The sequence below is a fragment of the Crocodylus porosus genome, unplaced genomic scaffold, assembly GCF_001723895.1.
Source record: "Crocodylus porosus isolate Cpor-Errol unplaced genomic scaffold, CroPor_comp1, whole genome shotgun sequence".
Taxonomy (NCBI): Eukaryota; Metazoa; Chordata; order Crocodylia; family Crocodylidae; genus Crocodylus; species Crocodylus porosus.
Genome location: NW_017728947.1, coordinates 50,386,113 through 50,404,956, shown reverse-complemented (window position 1 = coordinate 50,404,956; position 18,844 = coordinate 50,386,113).

Sequence of the window (18,844 nt, the reverse complement as noted above, 5' to 3'; positions counted from 1 at the left end):
GGGGATGAGAGGGGTTAAGCATAATTGTGCTTCCCCTGGGAGCACACATAAACCCACTCCCAATATGCAGGTATGGGGGTGCAAATGGGACACCCAGGTCTACTCTGAGGAAGCCTGACCATGGGAGCTGACACTGAACGTGCATAGGTACAACTTCCCTTCCCCTCATTCATAACATTGCACCCTGCCCCCTACACCATCTATTGTGGCCAACATGCCCTCATCCCTTCCTGCCCTGGGTGCTCAATGAACTCATGTTGCTGCTGCTGCAGTGCAGAATCTAAAGGCAAAGGTGCTATGCCGCATTCTTTAAAGTTTCAGTTATGGCAAATGTTTTTCCTGCATCTCCAGCAGAAGATTCCCCTTATTTCTATCCCTCAGTTGTTGCTGTGTGTGCATTCCCCTGGAGCTTCACATCACACCTCCAGCAACTGACAAATAAAGATTAAAATCTTTAATTTGAAGCTGCTGGGGGAAAAACAGTAAAGCCTGGGATGAAAGAGAAAGAAAGGTTGGAATGAAATATGCCACATTTGTAAGGCAGAACTCAGTGACAGTTCTAACCAATTGAAAATCATCAAAATGATTACCATTTACTGAAATGTAATATTGGGACTAGTAATAATATTCCAGTGCCTCAGTGCTATAAGTTCTGCAGAGAAAATCATTATTGCATGAATGTTGACTATCAGGGTGGAGGTATGCCATAAATGTTATTCATTTTGATAGTACTCTTTTAGAAAACATTTTCCTATAAAAAGTTGTGCAATATTTTCCAGTTGGATGCCAATGGCAGCCTGGTCTTGACTTGCCTTAGGGCATGTGAGATCAAAGGAGAAAATAAGTGTCAATCATGTATCAGATAGTCTAATACATAATACTAGGTGCAAAACTGTAGATTACAAGGGCTAGAACTCATGTCCCAAGAGGACATGAACAGCTAAGTTCTTCCTTATCTTTATTAGAGATGGCTCTTTACCATCAAACAGTTGGGCAGATCTGCTCACTTGTCCTCTCTCCAGGTTACAGTCATATCTGTTAAAAGTGTTTGTGCATCCCTTACACCCTGACAATGGGGCTTACATAGGGCATCAGTGCTGCCTGATCAGATTCTCATCCCTCATTCTCAGTGCATTTCAAACAGCCAAGAACCCTTTCATGGAGATAAAGGGCAACCAATTACGAAACTCCTATTATATTTTTTTCTGTGGGGCAAAACATTCAGAGACCTAATGAGGTCACCAGGGATATTTATAGTATTTTAAGTTAAGAAGATTCCATAAATATGTTTACTGGGTAGGTTATTTAAAAATTTCATGAATTACTATCATAACATGTTGTTTTCTAAGCCCAGATTTGTTTTTAAAGTGCCTAAATATGCAGAGATGTCAGGGATCTAGGCACATATACACTTTTGACAACTCTGCTAGACAGTTATCTGCATCTTTAGATGCTCTGCCTGTCCCAGCTGTTGCTCTTCAAGCAGCAGCAGAGGACTGTTTTGGAGTTGCTGGGATGTGGAGACTCCATGGGGGTGCAGGTGATTCTGACTCCCCTCCTAACTTGGTGCCTAGGGTAGGTGCCTCTCACCCACCCCTAGTTATGCTATTGGATGCAGGGTTGGTCCTCGGACTAGATCCCACACAGGGCTTGGAACATGGGGTCAGCGCATGGGTGCAATCCTGTGTGCCAGGAAGTTGAATGGAATTGCTGATGGCACAGTAAAGAGGAAAACCTGATCACACAGGCTGCTCACATCATTTTTTGTCATTGTTAAATAGGTACAGATGGTACCACACCCTTTGTGATAGGGTAGCCTGGCTTCCAGTCTTACTGTGACTGAAGGTGGGTTTCATTCTGCATTCACTGCACCTTGAAAATGCTAGTACAGGTAACTAGAAGACTGAAAAGCTGTGTATTTATGAATAATAGATTAATAGGCAAAGACAGAAACTTTTTCTTCATTGAGTGTAAGCTGTTATCCTAGGCTGAAATAATAAAAAAATAACATTAAACCCTGGGAAGATGGATTTTGCTAGAACCAAATGTGCCCCATGCACGGATTTTGTCAGCCCACTTGTTAAATTGGAAGAAGTTAATGGACACCATCAAGCATGTCGTTGATTTTCTGGCAGTCACAGACCTCATTAAAATTATTGAGAATGCTAGGTAAGGGGAGGACATGATAAAGTCCCTTCTTGGAGTAAGTTAACTGAGGACAATGAAAGCCACTACATTGGGCACATATAAAGCCAAACAGCAGCCAAGCCACACAAGCTGAAGTGTTTCTTGGCTGACTGATTGTAAACACAAAGGTCAGGCTTCTGAATTTCAGGTGTTGCGCCTGTATGAAAGCAACCAAAGCAGAAAGCCAGAGAAGCCATGAACACAGCCCAGTGGAGGACCAGAGAAGTTTCTTCTCAGAGTATGGATGTGTATGGCGAGCCAGGCTTGGCAACTGAGAAGCAAGAAGACCACCTGCCGTCATGTGTTGCCCCTACCTGCGGAGAAGTGGGACTTCACGTTCAGTCTTTGCAAATTAACAGGATTGCACCAAAGTAATATCCAACCCACTGTCATCAATTTCTTTTCCTGACCAGACCAACCTGCTCAGCTCCCAAATATTGGCTAATTGCTCAGACTCATGGGCAATACTGTCAAGTAGTTGCGTGACTGTATCTTGACTGATTAATGCAGTTTCTTGTCTTGGGGACTACTGGAGCATTCCAAGGGACTGTGGACTAAGGATATCTATAGAGGACGATATCCTTCTGTCCAGGGGGGAAAGTGACCATCATGTACCACGGCCATAACTGCCTGCTGAGGGCTCAGCCTCTCTTGGTTTTGTCATGCCTTCCTCACTGGATGGTGTAGCCTCCTCTGAGCAGGATGCAGGGAATCCCTACTGAGCCGTGCTCAAGGTCTCCCTACAGCAGTCTTCTGACATCCCCAAACTGAACTGTTCCAATTCCTGGAATCAAAGTCCTGCCATGGCCAGGGATGGGTTAGGGGGGGGATCGGATGCATGCTTTATGTACCAGATAATGAGGGGAGGGGGCACAGATGGTTTTAAGTCAACATGTTTGATCTTTTTCTGATCTCTTTTGCAGCACCTGTCAGTATTCATGAATACTTAAGTACCCCTGGTGGGAGGGCTAGTGACTATGTATTATGCATTACATATTTATTAAGTATTAATGCACCCAATTAAAGTATTTACATTGCTGCTATTCCTTGGCTGGTGATAGAAACTGGGATGATGAAGGAACTTGAATACCTAGTTGTTCTTTTGGGAATAGAAGTGACACTGGAGGTCTTGCTAGGATCTGATTTGTTCTCTCTGCTTAACCATTTTTTGAGTGGTATGCAGACGAGAGCTGGACATGGAACCCAAGCCAGTGCAGGGCTTTGCACCAAAAGTGGGAGACAAACTGGGCCCCATGGTCAGTGATTATGTGGTCTGGAAGATAACGAAGGTGAACCACATGATCCAACTATAATCGGGCAGTGTCTTTGGCTGAAGGCAGACCTCTGCATGAGATAAAGTGGGCCATTTTGGTAAGTTGATGTGTCACAGTCGGGATTGATTCCAGGCAACTCTATAATAAAATCTAATGAAATAATGGACCAGGGTTGGAGGGGTTGGGGGGAAAACTGGAGGAGGCTAAAGGAACCTGCACAGTTTCTCTGTGCATCTTTTAGTGTGAGTGCAAAGGGTGAAGGAGCAGATGAAGTCTTGGACCAACTCCAAAAATGTCAGGCAACCAACCAGTAGGTTTGGTCTGTTCCGGGATGTCTTGCTAACAGTGAGTTGTGGCTTGCACAAAGCACTCTTGGTCTAAACAAACCTGGGGGTACATAGATCCTACCCCGTGTGACTATGACCCCTTTCTATACTTGGTGGGGCTGTTGAGAGAGGGCAGCCTGCTCCCTGAGGGGAATTTTCTTTCAGGTAGCAGCTTGAAGCAAGGTTAGTAGGTCTATTGGTTGTGTGGCACTGATGACATTCTGCAGCTTCAGAATACAGCTGAGTTTTGCTGGTGCCTGCATGGGATCAACATCATGTTCTGTCCTTCAGGATAAGACGGAATGTGCTTTTCCATTCCTGGACCCAGGTTGGTACATTATTTGGAAGTCACTCTCTTTCTAGAGAGTGCCCGGGTAACTGCCTCTGAATGACAGCATTCACCTTATGGAAATATTCTAAGTTCTTGTGGTCTGTGGGGACCTGTATCTTGTGCTGTTCTCCTTCTACATAATACTACAACTCCCTGAAGGCCACCCAGATAGCCAGGATCTCTGTCCCACTAGGGGAAGTTTTGAAGAAAAGAAAGTGCACGTTTCAAGGGTCTGTGTTAGGAAAACACTGCACCTATGGTGGTGCTAGAGGCATCCATTTCTACCACAAACGACAGGGCAGGATGTGGATGAGCAAGCATAGGAGTAGAGGTGAAGGCCTGTTTCAGGTGTTCAAATGCTGGGTAGGTCTCTCTGAACCAGGAGAAGTGGAATAACACATTGAGAAGACTTACTACCTGATCAAAGTTGGTGATGAATCTGAAGTTGGCAAACCCTAGGAATCTTCTAATTTCATTGAAATTCTGGGGGTCTTTCCACTCACAGATGGCCTGAACCTTCCAGGGGTTCATTTGCAGGCCTTCAGGGGATAAAGAAACTTGGTTGTCATTTGGCCAAATCTCTAATTTTGGGGGAAAGGCCATATTGGCACTGTCTTTCCAGCACTGTTCAGATGTGTGCTGAATGTTGGTTAGGGTCCTCCAAGAAGTTCAGTATATTGTCCATGTAGGCAATTACAAACTGGTCCAGTAGGTCTTACAGCATGTCATTAATGAAGTTGTTTGTGAGCCTGAAGGGCATGATTCAGTACTTGAAATGCCCATACCAGATTCTGAAAGCCACGGTCTTCCACTTACCACCAGTGCAGATTTGCACCAGATTATAGGCTCCCTGAAGATCAAATTTAGTGAAGATACCAATCAATTTTGAGCCCATCAAGCTGCTCCAGGATAAGAGACAGAGGGTACTGATTACAAATGGTAATCTTGTTCACTTCCTAATATTGGATTCAGAGATGGAAACTCCAATCCTTCCTTTTAATTAACAGGTCAGGGGCTCCTGTGAATGAGGTGGACTTGCCTATGAAGCCCCAGGCCAGGTTCTTTTCTAGATATTTTCAGAGAGCAGCGAGTTTGGGCTCTAACAGTATAAATGCATGCCACGGGGATTTTCACTCCAAGCTGCAGATCAATGAAGCAATCATAAATCTTGATGCAGAGGAAGAACTTCTGCATTTTTTCTTCTCAAAGAAATCCACAAATTCATGCTATTTTCCTGATGCCTCCTAGAGGGTTTGTGTGGGGGAGGGCACTTCACGCAGTTCCTGGCTTGGATCATCAGGTGGTCTGTCCCCTGGGATTTTCAACAGTATTTTTGGCAGTAGTCTGAGTTCAAATAGACCTCCCAGGCTTTCCACCTGATCAGTGGGCCATGGAGCATGAGTCAGAGAAAGTCCAGAATCAAGGGGTAGTGCAGGGAGTGAATGGCCACAAAGTATATGGTCTCCCTGTGCCCATGGAGCTTCATCTCTAGAGTGATGGTCCTCTACCCCATAGGACCTGAAGCCAGGGATGAGACATCCATGGTCTGTATTTTCTCAGGTTTGCACTGCTGCCTGAGTGGGATTTGTAAAACTCATGCCACAGTCTCATCTATGAAATTACCCATGGCTCCATAGCTCAGCAGAGTGGTCAACACAGGGAATGAGCAAGTCTGCCCTGGGATTTGGAGGTGGGCAGATAAAATAATTGGGGCTGGTTTACTGCAGACCTTGTGAGCTGTGGCTGCTTTGCAGACTTTGGATAACCCTGAGCCAGTCCCTTTCACCAGGCCCAAAATTACTTGTTTACCATGACCCCCTCTCTGGAGACACATGGCATGGTCTTACCCTGGAGCCACACCATAACAGCACAGCTCCAGCTTCTGGTTCTTCTGGTATAGGGCACCAGTGCCTTTTGTCCACTGGCATTGTGTTGGGAAGGACCATAGCAGGGTGAGAACATGGAAGGAGAGAGTCATTTTTCTTTTCCTCTCTGCATTCCCAGAGGTGGAAGTCAAACTGGGCAGTCAGATCCACAAACATGCTGAATTCTGAGGGTGGTTCCACCGGAGCCAGTTCATCTTTAATTTCCTCCCACAGATCCCAGAAGAAATACTAGAATTGAGCTCTCTCATTCTACTGGGTGTCTGCTGCATAGTAGTGAAAAGGGAAGCATAAACTGCAACAGAACTTTCCCCTTGACACAGGGACCACAGCACAATCTCTGCCAGCCAGACCAGGTGAGAATCTCCAAACATGGTCATGAATTTCTTGAGGAATGCTCCTCAGTCTTGGAGGACCAGACTATTGGCCACCATGGCTATAGCCAAATTCAGGGCTTCTCCAAATTTAGGCTGACCTTGCTGAGACTCAGGACTAGAGCTCAGGTTGGGCTACAAACATTATGTGGCATTGAATAAGGGACCTGAGGAGGTGCAGCCAGTCACCATTGTACCTCTCTGATAATGGGATGGGTAGGTGGGGTTATAGGCAGGGAGGCTGATGCATGGAAACCTCAGTGTAGAGGTGGTAGATCTGGGAGCAAAGCAGCTGATTTTCTGCCAACAACTGACAGACCTAATCTTTTAGAACTTGCTGGCTAGAGGCTACCTGCACCAGCTGGTTTGGCCCAAGCAGCTCTGGGGGCCCCAGGACAGAGTTCACTTCCATGCTGAGCCCCCTTTACCATGTATACTGGTCTGGGCAACTTGTCGTGCCACATCATAGGTGGCCGGGTCTGGAGAGTACTCCACATCCAGGAGAAGTAGCCAAAGTCTGAGGGGAGCATGCTGAGTCAGAGGATAAGGAAGCCAAAAGCCAGAAAATCCATCCAGAAAACCAAGTCACAAATCCAGAGGATCAGGCAGAGCACAGGGTCAAGAGACAAGCTGGGTCAGGTATCCAGGAAATCAAATAAGAATTGGATTGGGTATATAAAGAGTCAGGCAAGCTGGGTCGGGTATCCAGAGAGTATGGCAGGAAGCCAGTAGCAGGACAAGCCAAGGCTGCAGCAGCCTATGTACAGGGTTGAACCTTGCTGCCCAGATGGTTATTCTTCCAGGTCAGGGGTTTATATTGTAAGGGATGAGGGGTCTGACTCTGGTGACAGGGAGTGGACATGTGGCCAGGCCCAGCTGAAGGGCTTTGGCCACCTGCGTCCATCCCAATACCATTCTGAGGAGGTGGTAGACCAGGATGAGTGGCTGTGCCAGGAAAGCTAAGGCCCCAGGTTTAAGGCCAGAGCCTGACACAAACCCAGTCAAGGTTTCATGCAAGATTAAAAAAGAAAAAAAAATCAGTAGGTATGAATCCATGTGGCTGTATACCAAAGAAACTTTTGCACCAAACTTACATGTTTCCACACCTTCAGTCAACACTCTCCACAAGCAGCGCTACTGCTTTTCATGAAAGAAGTATCAATGTTGGTTACATTGCTAATGATATAGATCAGCCATGAGAACAGAGAAACTAATAGACAATAAGTACATCAGGAGAGTCACTCAAAACCAAAACCAAAACAATAAAGTGTAATAATGAATAGGATTGTAACAAACTCAGTAACACTTAAATAAGCTATATAATTGTACAACAGACAACAAATCCAGAGACCAGATCAAACGCAGACAGAACACAAAAGAAGAAAACAGAAGGAATTCATAACTTAGTAGATGTTCAGGTGGGAGCTTCTGCTGCCTGATGTGGCACTAAGCTCAGGGACCCCTTTCTATCTGCCACTAAACACTGGCAAAAAAAGGAAAATCTAGCAGCAGCAGTGCTCCAGGGGGTGAATATCCTCTCCCAGAGAGAAAGGGAATTATGAGAGGGGAATTTCACCTCCTTTCTGAGGTTTTTATTAACAACTTGATGCAGCAAAAAGTATAGCCAGCTACATCTTGTACTAGGGCTTCTTTCAGGGTTGCTGACCCTGAAATTTCTCCTTTGCAGTAAACATCTCAGGAAAACCACTCCTATCACCAACTTGAAGTTAAAGAGCCATAAGCAACAGGAAATTAGCAAGACTCACTTAGCATTTCCAGGCAAGACTAACACTTGTTAATGAAGCAAATCCACAGGAATCTTGCCCTCCCCTACCATAGAGTGTTGTACAGAAGGTAATGAAGTCAGTGAAATTATATCAGGAGTATATCTGTTTTAAATGTTGGCCTTTTGTTCCAATATTATTCCTACATTTTATCCAATGACAATTGAATGCAAAATGCATACACAGCTTTGGGTGCACAGGAGAACTTCCGTCTTCCAGAAAAGCACAGAAGAACCCAGACAAGTGCTGTACTTGTTGGGGAAGAGTCACATTTCTTTTTGAGTATTTCTCCTTCTGGTCCAACGATTTTTTCCATCTTGGTGGCCATAGGTGTTGTTGGCCCTACCCCAGAGCCTGGTAATAAGAGGAATTAGCTGAGAAGCAGGATATGTGAATTCAAAACCCCTCTGGGCTGGGGAGGGATGTCTAGAACATGGGCCTCCAATTCCCTGGGCAAGTCTCTAAACCACTATGAAATTCTGAAATAGGTGGATGGGGTCTCCTTCAAACAGTCCCTACTACAAATTTGAGACTTATGCAGAATGAAGATGCTTCCCAGGTTGGATTGCAATTACAACAGAGCATAAAGAAAAGTGGCAGGTTCCTGCACAGAGGTCAAAATGGAAATGTGTAGGAGATCTAGATATCCTAGTAGATGCTGTGCAAGATGGAGTAGGATTGTGCTTAGCAGGGGTGTGCAAAGCGTGCCCTACCCAATTCGGATTTGGATTCAGCCTGAATCCAATTAGTGATTCAATTAGTTGATTAGGATCACTGTCCCTGATTCAATTTAGCTGAATCCAAATCTGAAGATTCAATGCTGAGAAACAGTGATTCGGACATATACACAGCTTTGAAAGTTTTTTCTACATACCTTGAGGTACCAGCATGGCTAGTGTTCGCTGAAATGCTGGAGTGCATGGGGTGTCCCACAGGAGTGTGGGGGGGGGCCCCTCCACATGCTTGGCAGCGAACAGGAAATGGACTGGAAGTACTTCTGGTCCACTTCCAGGTCTCCCTTGTCCCCCCCTCCCAGCTTGACAACTGACCATGGTGGAACCTTGGGTACCCCCCAACCCAGGAGGCACCAGTCGCCAAACCAGGGGGAGGGTTGTGGGGGAGCTCCCCCACCGTGCTCCCCGGCAGACCTGGAAGTGGACCAAACGTGCTCCTGGTTCACTTCCGGGTCTGTTGCCAAGCACACTGGGGAGCCCCCGGTGCTCCTGTGGGACACTCCATGTGCCCCAGCATCACAGCGATCATAAACTCCTGCTACCTAGAGGTACGTAGAAAAAACATTTAAACCTATGTCTACGTTTGAATCTCCAAATCTCTCTGAATCGATTTTGAGGGTTCGCATCCGATTAGGAGACATTAAAGGGCCCTCTGATTCAATTCGAATTTGGAGATTTGGGGAGGAGGGAGAGCTCCCCAATTTAGACGGTCCTGAATTTTAAAAAGAGAGATCAAGGACCTAAATTCTGAGAAGAGGCTAGTGATTTAGGATGCTTCTGTTTTTGCATGGGATACAGAGGCCTGGGTTCCCAAGGGTGGCTACTCCACACTTTCTAAAGATTTAGGATGGGGTGAGTGGGGCACCAGCCCAGGGTGCTGACTAAGAAGGGGTGCCAGAATCACCCACCACCATGAGCTTTTGCCACAGCAAGGGTGAACATGTGCCATAGGAGATATGCAGGGCAGTGCTGCACAAATCAGTGTTTCTGGAGAGCTGGGGGTGAGTGCAGCAAGTGGAATGGTGCTTCCACCCTGGAGCTTTTGCCAAAGTAGGAACAGCCCTGCACCCAATATATATGTATGGGGAGAGGAGGAGAGGGAGGCACCAGGAGCAGTTCCCAGGGAGCCCAGACATGGGGCTGCTGCAGCCTGAGCAGCAGCAGTGCCAGTAGTCTGCAGCCTGAGCAGCAGCAGTGCCAGAAGTAGCTTGGGAAGGTAAGCCTTCCATTCCACTAACCCACCACCCCCTGGTATACAGTGGTTCAGCATACCCCTGCATGCCCCCATGCCAGTGGTGACACATAGGAGGTGCACTGGGGTGTACATGCACCCCCTGAGAGTGCTGGTGCACCCCCTGACTGGCTACACTCCCTGCTTAGGTGCTGGGCAGGGGGCGGGCAGGCAGGAGTGCCAGTGCCACCCCTGCAAGTGCCAGCCAGGGAACAGGAGCTCCAGATGTAGGCTGCAGTGACTTCCAGAAGCACTGTGGCCACTTCCAGGAGCAGCATAGCCATTCACTGGGACCCACCGCCCTGCCCCCTCAGTCGGCAAGTGCCCCCCACAACTAATGTGGCACCACTCACCCATGCCCCGACCCAGACTAGGGCTCTCAATGAGTTCGCTACACCCCTGGACCTGAAGATATCTTGCTAGCTGTGTATCAAAGAAATTGTTAAAAGAAATCACTTTGAGATATTCAGATGGATAATTGTGTAATAATTATTAGAGCTAAGTGTGTTCAGTGGCCAGATATGCTGATGGACTGCCTATAAACACCTACTTATACATTTATTATTAATCTAAAAATGCAATATTGACTTCCATCCTTTATGAATGAGCTTTATTACTTTGGTTGCTCTAATAATCATCACCACAATGTAACTTATGCACAGGGTAATACAGTTTGCAAAGTGATTTTTGTGTTTTATTCTGCATTACAATGATGGGGATATTTTAATAGCAATAGGCAATAAAGGAAAAACTGTTTATGGTACTTAATTTAATCCCTGAAGAATTTGCTCCCTTCCTCTGCAGGTCAGTCATTAATTACATGTAAGCAGTAATCAGAGTCCAAAGTAAGCATCAGAGTCCAAAGCTCCCTGACTCTTAGGGAACATGGAATGTTCAGCCAAGTGTCTTGGCCTTATACAAAGAAATTTCTACTCTGGTTAAATGACCTCCAAAAAGAATACCCTTCCACTTCTCTAAAAGTCTTCAGGTTTTGGATAGTAGATGCAATTTGCATTCCAGGAGCCAGACATCACCTGAAACAGATTTTCACACTGTTACTACAACAAGAGCAACGAGGCAAAAAACCAGAAGCTGTGACAAAAGGCTTCATCCTGTAATGTGCTGATCACTTCTGGGAGGGACTGACCTCCGTCATTATTGATTGATATAAATGGAAGCTATAGATGTGCATGTTCCTCACAGGATTATTCCGAGTGATGAGCGGTGATAAAAATTTCAAACAAAGGTTTTCCCACTGATTCTTATTATTGCACACACAATATGGAGATTTTTCATACCACTCAATACCATCCAAACACTGATGTGTCTGAACCTGCAGTCATATCCATACAGAAGGGCACTGATGTCCACATAGAAATCCACAGAGGTCAAAGTTCCTTATAGTTCCATTTGCAAACATAGAGTCAGTGTAAGCATCTGGATAGACCTGATCTCAGTGGAGAAGGCACACCACTTATAGACCAGCAATATAATACACCCCCAGCCAAATTTAATTAAAACTGCTCTTGGATTCAGGGTTTGAAGCAAGCAAGCTGTGAAGCTTTCTGACAAATAATTCCCATGTACCCTTCAGCCTCCTTTGACACTCTTTAAACCAGGTTTTGTATCTAGAAGGTTTTTCAGTTTACAGCTAATAAAAGAACAACAGAGTTTACTTAATGACATCTAAGAATTTGGGGCTTGAGGCAGAAAAAAGAGCCAGATGCAGTTGCCACCAGGGGCTCAAGCAATGGATTATGCTAAATATTTACAAACACTCTGTCTCACAGCTTGATTGAAATGCAGCATTCCGTGGCACAAAAATATTTATGACCTCTGAACCATTAGAACAAAAGTCACACGATTTATCCTGCTTTACAGTAAAAAACAAACGATGAGCCTTAAGTTGCATGCTGGGACATGGGAAGGTCCCAAATTTCAGAAGTCCAGAAATTAGCATATCCTGGCCTACAGCATCTTCAAAGATGATGCTACATCAGAGCACCAAGTTAAAATATGCTCCAGCCCTAAGGCTTGTCTATAAAAGATGGTCACCGCTGACACTACCATTTTTGAGTGGCTGTGACTGCTGTCCTTGGCTTGAACTCCATGATATGTTGGAATGTGTTAAATAGGCATAAAGTGTGCCTGCTCAGTAGGGCTGTGTGAAAATTCACTAGCTGTTTTGATTTGACACTGTTTCGACTCATTTCAAGATCAAAACAGTGAAATCTAATTGAAACAAAGGGCTTCAAAACAGCCTTGAAACAAAATGAGGCTAGTCAAAATGTTTTGAGTTTCAAAGCAGGCAGCAGCGAGGTGGTGGGAGACCGGGGAGAACAAGGGCTGCGCTCCCAGCAGCAGCCGGAAGCGCAGCCCTGGCTCTCCCCATCTCCCGTCGCTGGGCTGCGGGAAGCCAATCACAGCGCAGGGCAAGGGAACTGAGCTCAGTCGCTCAGTTCCCCTCCCAAGCCCTATGATTGGGCTGGGGATGGGCAGTCAGCCCAGCTGAGTTGAGTTCCCATCCCCAGTGATAGATCAGGATGGAGATGAGAATTCAGCCCAGCTAGGCTGATTTCCCATCCCCTGCGGTAGATTGGGCTGGGGATAGGAATTCAGACCAGGTGGGCTGACTTCCCACCCCCCCACATTAGATCGGGCTGAGGAAAGGAACTCAGCCCAGCTGGGCTGACTTCCCAACCCCAGCCCCACAATCGGGCTAGGGAAAGCAACTCAGCCTGATGGTTGGGTGAAATGTCAAAACAGCATTGAAACAGCCTCACTGTTTCAATGAAGTGAAACAGAACAGCTGTTTTGACTCAAAATGAAATTCAAAACAAAACACTGTTCCATCCAAACCTCAAAACAGAAGTCAAAACAGAACAGTGCCATTTTGCACAGCCCTACTACTCAGCCCCCTCAAGGGACTTAAGCTTGGTGACACTTAGTTTGTCAATCTCCAATGGTCTAAACCAGAAGCATCAAACTCATTTGGCCCCACAGGCTGGATCCAGACCTTTGAGCTCCTTCTGGACCAGATCCAGACCCACCTCCAGCAGCAGAGAGAGCAATGGAAGTACTACTTCCCATGGCAGCACTTAACACCACCGTTGCTTGCCCTGCCACTGCCAGAACCCCATGCTGCCTGGGTTGACAGGGAGCAAATTGCTGCAGGTCAGAGTCTATATTTGTACTATTGTTAAACTAGTACCTGTATTTCCTGGTACTAACAAATGGCATATTAGCCTAATTTACCACACAATAACTCTTGTGCATGTGTGGACCGTGATGCTTTACTGTGCATTAAATTAGTCTAATGTGCAGTAAAGCATCCAGTGAGAACCTAGATGCTGGTGGTCACTTAGGTGCCTAAACAATTAAGCACATATTTTGTGAACTACTCCCTTGGTTTAGTAATCTCAGTTCCTTCAAGCTACATTTTAGATACCTAGTCCTGGGTTTATATCACCCTAAGAACTAGGATACATGTCATAGAATCATAGAAAATTAGGGTTGGAAGGGACCTCAGGAGATCATCTAGTCCAACCCCCTGCTCAAAGCATCAGATGACATTACTTTCTGCTTTTGAGACAGAAGTTCCAACATTCTGGTAAGTGAATTCTGAGAGCTCTCCCAGACGACAGAGGACTCATGAGCCATGATGAGATGGCTGCAATAAGTGCCTGTTAAAAAAGAATATTTTGTTGCTGTGGGCATTTACAATACACCCCTAGAGCAGCAAGTTGCACAGTAGAGAACACAGAAAGTGGGTAGGGCTGTTCCCATTTCTCTGAGCTATTGTTTTGGACTCTCTTCAGACTTACTTGGGTAAGTTTCACTGAGTTGACTGAAACTCAGTTCATGTTTTTAAAGATATCTTTGTGACCATGTGGACTAAAAAAAAAAATTAAAAAGGAAAAGGTCCTCACCCCTTGAGTTTCTGACCTCATTACATCGCACCATGATCCCGGGCATTGTACACATGCTTTAACTGAGTCCATCCCACCCATATGGGAGGACATTCAAAAGTGAAATGAACCCAGGACAGATCTTTGGGTTGAATTAGGACTTTCTAAAGCTAATCACAAATGTATGCTAGTGCCAGGATTTTGAATGAGCAGATGGCTTTGGAGTGTTCACTTTGTAACTACTCAATTTGGATATTGGAATTCTGCCAGTCTCTTTGAAGCTATCCTGGATTCCACAGTTATAGGACCTTGCCATGAATAAATCTGGATTTATTGTCAATCCTTTGATGCTTTCAATTTATGTAAAGGCTGCCTCATCCCAAGTTCCTGAACACAAGGTTCCATATTCCCTTTACAGAAACAATAATCTAAAACCAAAAAAATATGCTAGCAAGGTATGGAAGAGTTTTCAGACTCTAAGAAATCTTAGAAATTAATCTAATAAACAGGATTCATACTAACTTCAGTAATTTCATCAGAGGAATTGGTCTGTGTAAGGGAGAGGAGGAGGCGGCAGTCTCCGAAGAACCCCGCCTAGGCACAATCAAGAGCACCCTGCATGCGCCAGCTCAAAACACACAGAGGGAACTTACCCTTTTCAGGGGCCCAGCAGGAGGGAGTGCCGGAATGGTACGGTATAAAAGAGACACCAGAGCCGTCCCGGGGGGGGGCGGATCCGGAAGGAGCAGGCAGAGGAGTCACCGTTGGCGGGAGCGCCCTTCGGACGGATTTGAGCCGCTTGGAGACACGGCCGAACATTCTGGGGTAAGAGAGATTCCCCAGCGGGACTTGAAAACCAGGGGCCACAGGGCCGAAGAAGGCCAGACACCGTGGGGAGCGGCTAGGACCCAACAGCTGCCGGGGACACAGGAGACTGCAGCAAGGCGTACTCCGAGACGTACGAGTCGCCAGGTTTTTTTTCCCTTTTGTTTTCTGTTGTAATCCAGGTGGAGCAGCCTGTTGCAGGGTGGAGGGGGGATTCCCCACCCTCCAGCAGACAGGGGAGCACTGGGGAAAGTCGGCTGAGAATCGAAGCCGGCAGCATGCCCTAGGTAACCTCGGCCGTAGCCTTTTTCCGTTGGCTTCATCTTGTTTTTTTGGACCATCCTAATGAATGACTGGTCCAGTCGGGCAGTCATTCCCAGCAGATCGGGCGAGGGTGTAGGGGTTGCGGAGCCCTCATTAACCCGGGACCCCAGCAGTGGAGGAGTCTCATTTTTGGACTGTACGCACCGGACCAACCGGACCAATCTGAATCATCATCAAAGTCGTGGCAGGCGAGACAGATGCGTACGAATGTCCAACTAGTTGTGAGTCACTCTTTGACTTCCAGTGGGCGGTCCCGCGGCGGGGAGGCGGTACCGACCGTGGTCAAAGATCTATTCCCCGACAGTCTGAAGTTGAGGTTACTTGTAGCAACTCTACTATAGTATATGTCATTAGGCAAATATAGGCCTTAGATTTTCTGCAAACCAATTTGCTGCTCTCCAGTGATTGATGCTAGACTTAATTATTCTTTATTGAACTCACCTACAGGTCCCATGGGTGTCAGATCAATATAAAACAGGTGAAGAACTGAGGAAAAATTAGCCATGCAAACAATTTATGGAGAACAGAATTGGAGCTACAATTATTTGTTGAGCTATTAGGTCCCCATATTCCCATAAGTTTAATATGATCATATGAGGAGATAGAAATTAAAAAGAAGCGTCTAAAGACTTCACTTCTTCAATAACTTACTTTAGGTGGTTGTAATTTTTAAGGGGTAGTAGGGAATGGAGTATATAGATTTAAATGGATCAGTGTTTCACTAATAATATGACTGTTACATCCCCTTCCCATTTCTATTATTCTCTTTCTGCTGGTTAGGCAAGATTGCAAGCTGAATAGGTAGTCTTTTTTTCTCAAGATATAAAATCAAAGAGGTAAAATTTAAAACAAAATATGGTAATCATCTTGTTGAATTTAAATTAACCACAGCCTGGACCAAAAGGCCTTACTTTGGCCAAAGGTCTTATCAAAGCAAGATATTGTGTAAACAGCTAATATGTAGAAATCCTGAAATGAAAACTTCTGGCACAGGCAGGTACTTACAAGTACCCTAGGCAAGTGAAGAACGCTGAGACTCAGGTAGATCTCTGTTGTAAGAAAAAGTCATTCATTCAATCCAAATATCTCTGCCCTGAAGAGTCTCCTCTTCTGGAATGCATGGGTTCCAGAAGAAATCAGGCTGCTCAGTAGGTGGATTTCTCTCTCTAACAATGGATGTTTCAGACAAATGAGGTGAGAAAGTCCAGAAAAAGAAAAAAATGGAGAATCAAAAAGAAAGGGGACAAAATCTGCAGAAGGAAAAGAGATGAGGATGCAACAAAAAGTGAAGGAGAGAAGATGAGAGAGACCTAGTGGTGAAGGAGGTAGCCCACTTGCTCTATTGACTAAAGAGATGCAGAGATGGACTAAATATTAGGGCTGTGCAAAATTTCACCAGCTGTTCCGTTTTGACGCTGTTTCGACTCGTTTTGACCTTGAAACAACGAAATTGAAACAAAACGAAGGACTTCAAAACTGCCTCAAAATGAAATGAGGGCAGTTGAAACATTTCAAAAGTTTCAAAATGTTTTGAAGCTCAAGCTGGGCTTGCCTGCAGGGAAATAAAGTAAGCAGAGGGTGGGGGAAGAGGGGAGAAGGACTGCTCTCATATTGACAGTGTAGCTGACCAGTGATTGTGAATTTTCCCTAAGGTCCCTTCCAACCCCAGTGCTCTGCGGGAGGGATGGAAAATAGCATAAAAAGCAGCATTGTTTGAACTGGCCTGCTTTTTGCCTTGGGGTCTGACAGTTACTGAGCTATCTTCCAGCAGCTCAGGAGCATTAGATAATGAAGGCTACTACTACCATTGATTTGAATGATTTCCTACTTGCTAACCTAGAAAGTGGAATTCCACAATACCTTTTGCTTTCTTCTAGACCGTTTTATTTTACTATCATATTCACTGATTTATTCTTTTCACTTTCATAATTATATTGGATATTACACTGTAGAATGTATATAGGAAGGCAGATGCATACATTTTTATTTCTATACATTTATATCTGGCAGCATATTATACTATAGAATTTATATAGGAAGGGAGATACATTTATATTTCATTTCTATACATTTATACCTTGCAGCATATTACATTATAGAATTTATATAGGAAGGCAGATACATTTATATATGAAACACACTATGAAGTATGATGGAAAGGCAGCTGGCAAGCCTCAGTGAGGAGCGGAAGAGGCGTTAAAGAGAGAGGTGTAAGCCTCCCTGCAAAAAAATTAGATGCAGCCTCTTTCCTACAACTAGTAGGGTTGAGGCTTCCTGAAGCAGCAAGGAGAAGGGACCAGTGCCACTGCCTGTGCCTGAGTCCAGAGGAAATGCCAGAACCGAGGATCCCCCTGCTGCCTGGGATGCCAGCTTTTGGGTTGAAAAACCCATTGACAGCCTGAGGAAGCACCTGCAGGGAGAGTGAGAGTGCGCATGCACGCACGTGCGTGCATGCATTGTTCCTGAATGCAAGGAACAGTAAAGAAGCCAGAGGTTGGCATGCAATGCAGGCAAGAAAGCCAGTCAGTGAAAATGGAAATGGAGGCATCAGGGGGTGAGGGGCAGGCTGGGGTGGGATGTAGCAGCACAAGTAAAAGTAGAGAGGGACCTGGGGAATGTCCATCAGGTTATAGTGTGTCAGAATTCTATATTGAGTCCATGAGTTTATATACCTAGGAGGTTGATGAATTGCAATTCATAGGCTCATCTGTGAAAAGTAGTTTGTAAATTCAAACAAGCACTGAACCTTGCTAACCACATCACCAGAATCCAACTTTCTACAGCCCACAACACCCTGAATGGATCCAGGCCATGCCACGAGAAGACGCACAAAACTTGCCAACAATATCTCCACTATGAAGATATCCTCACAATACAATACATACCTCCATCAGGGCACAAAAATACATGGAAACACCAAGCAACAACTGTGCACCAGAATGAGTGCACAAGAGTTTTGCTTTCAAGGCTTTGAGGTGCAGTTTCCCAGAAAACCCTGCACCTATCTCCTTGAAATATGGCAGGCTTCATGCCCTCAGAAGGGCTACCATTCCTGTACGTTTCATCCAAATCAGGCAAGAAATGACAAAGTTATAAGCAGTTTTGTGCTTCCCCATTATAGCCTATGGGCAAAACATCAAAACAGTGTTGAAACAGTGAAACAGTCTGGACGAAATGAAGCAGAACAGAGGTTTCTAAATTAAACAAAACTCGAAACAAAACTAAGTCCCGTTGAAATGGAAGTCAAAATGAAATGATGCTGTTTCACACAGCCCTACTAAATATGTTCCCTACCTAGGAAACCAAGGGCAAGATATTAGATAAATACAAAGCTTTGGTTGGGGTTCTAACCCGTATCACCTTTATTTATACAAGACAGGAGAAGCGTAAACACAAACAGTAAAATGTGTAACATAGTCTTTAAATGGACCAGCACCCACAGAAGATGGGTAAAATTTGGAGACATAAAAGGATTGATCGTTCTGAAATAGACATCTGCCAGTATCTCTGCAGCTGTATTGAAGATCACAAGTGCTGAACATAGACTTGTAACAACACAGTCACAGCATGAGGATTTCAACAGCAAGACTATTATGGTAATTCAGGAAGTTAATGAAGTACACATTATATTTTCAGTGATGAAAAATATTAAACGACTCAGCA